Here is a 2,494-nt window from a genome sequence, read left to right on the forward strand (position 1 = left end):
CAGTGGTACCCAGGATCACGGTGATGCTCAGGATCACAGCATTGCCCATGATTGCGGTGGTACCTGGGATCACAGTGGTACCCGGGATCACAGTGGTACCCAGGGTCATGGTGATGATGCTCAGGATCATGGCAGTGCGTGAGATCACGGTGATGCCCGGGATCCCAGTGGTACCCAGGATCATGGTGATGCGCGGGATCCCAGTGGTACCCAGGATCATGGTGATGCCCGGGATCCCAGTGGTACCCAGGATCATGGTGATGCTCAGGATCACAGTGGTACCCAGGATCACAGTGATGCTCAGGATCATGGCAGCACCCAGGATCCCGGCAGTGCCCAAGATTGCAGTGATGCCCACCATCACGGCTGCGGGATGCCCTAACCACTACCCGGAGCGCGACCCCTCTGGTGCCGGGGCTCTGATTTGCACTATGTACAATGGCCACGTGCTAATGTGAACCTGACGTACTCTTCTTTCCGCGGGAATTTCGGGAACGAACCCCCCCTCTTTGTGCGGACGTCACCGAGGGGCTTGAGCCCTTCCCAGCTGACCTGAGGATCTGCATCCACGCAGACCCCCGGGACCCCCAAATCAGAGGTGGCCCCACTGTCTTCCAGTCCCCCTCCCCAGCACCCCCAGAGCCTCCTCTGCTCCTGCTGAGCTCAAATCCACCCCTGTCCCCCTCTGCTTGGGTCCAGCTCCCCCAGGGATGGCCCTGGCTCTGTCCAGGCCGTCTTAGGGTGGCAGAAGCCCCCAAAAATGAGGTGCTTATCTACATTTGGCATCTCCCCATCTCATAAGGGCATCGTGTGCCTCATTGTCGCTGTGTGTGGAATGGGTCCCTGTGGGGGTGGGATGGTGCTGGGACCTCCAGGGGGGGTCCAGGCTGCGGCTGCAGGCACAGGGAGGGGGTTTTGTAAAAAAATTGTTTCAAAGAAGGAGGAAAACAAAGGAAAAAAAGGACTTTGGAAGAATAAAATAAAATATTTCTGTGTTTCGGACTGCCCAGAGCTGTCACTGGCGCTTGTGGATGCTCCGTGGGACCGGGTCTCCATCCTGTGGGGTGGTGGGGAGGACCTGCTGCTCCCCAGTCTTGGAGCACTGCTGTTACTGGTGTCACTGGTGTCCCCAAGCCCAGGCTGGTGCTGCCACCCCATCCCCTGGTGCTGTGGCCCCGTCCCTTCTCTCCATCCCCTGGGCTGAGCTGGGCACCCCACACCCCGGTTGGCTCCACCACCCCCACCACCTCCACCTGCTTCAGTTTCCCTCCCCGCCTCAGTTTCAATCAACCGATCCCATGGATTTTAACCAATCCCATCAATTTTAACCAATCCCGTGGATTTGAACCAATCCCATCAATTTTGATGGATCCCATGGATTTTAACTGATCCCATGGTTTTTAGTGGATCCCATCAATTTTAACCATTCCCATCAATTTTAATAGAACCCATGGATTTTAGCCAATCCTATCAATTTTAACCAATCCCATGGATTTTAGCGGATCCCATCAATGTCAAATGATCCCATGGATTTTAACCGATCCCATCAATTTTAATGGATCCCATTGATTTTAATGGATCCCATCAATTTTAACCAATCTCATCGATTTAAACCGATGCCATGGATTTTAACTGATCCCATTGATATTAACCAATCCCATAAATTTTAACCAATCCCATGGATTTTGACCAATCCCATCAATTTTAACCAATCCCATGGATTTTAACCAATCCCATCAATTTTAATCAATCCCATCCATTTCAATGGATCCCATCAATTTTAACCAATCTCATAAATTTTAACCAATCCCATGGATTTTGACCAATCCCATCAGTTTTAACCGATCCCATGGATTTTATCAGCCGAGCACCAGGCAGCATCATCCCCCCATGGTACCAATGGTGGGCACCTCCTCCAGCCCCAGGCGCTCCCCACTGCTGCCAATATTGGGATTTTTTTCCTAAAAAAGAAGACTCAACAAAACATAACTTGAAAAATAATATTTAACCAAAGACACTTTACCCTTTTCTTTTATTTAATCAGGGTTGGAAGCCTGAGTCTCCACAAAGAGGTATTTCTCCTTTATTTTTAAAGCACATTTTCTCCTTTTTTTTGAAAGAAAATCTGTATTTCTAAAGATGGTTTCATTCGTTTCCCCATCCACAACCCTGTATTTAATGGGATTTTGATATTTTTTTTAAGCACATTTAGGTCTTTTTAAAGGTTGTGGTCGCCTTCCCAGAGCACAGGGAATCCACTCACGGTGCAGAGAAAAATTGAGAATTATATAGAAAAAGAGAATGTGAGCATCACTGCCGCTTCTCATTGGATTCTCTGGTGCATGATAAAGCACGATCGCGAATTAAAACTCCCCTGTGGAGCCATTTTTAACGTTTCTTTCCCACCTGGATGAGTTTGGGTCGCATTTTGTGACTTTTTCCGCCCTTTTTTTGTTATAATGAGCAGAAATCGCTCATTCTCTGCCACCCAATT

Source organism: Mesitornis unicolor, unplaced genomic scaffold, assembly GCF_000695765.1.
Source record: "Mesitornis unicolor isolate BGI_N332 unplaced genomic scaffold, ASM69576v1 scaffold1919, whole genome shotgun sequence".
NCBI lineage: Eukaryota > Metazoa > Chordata > Aves > Mesitornithiformes > Mesitornithidae > Mesitornis > Mesitornis unicolor.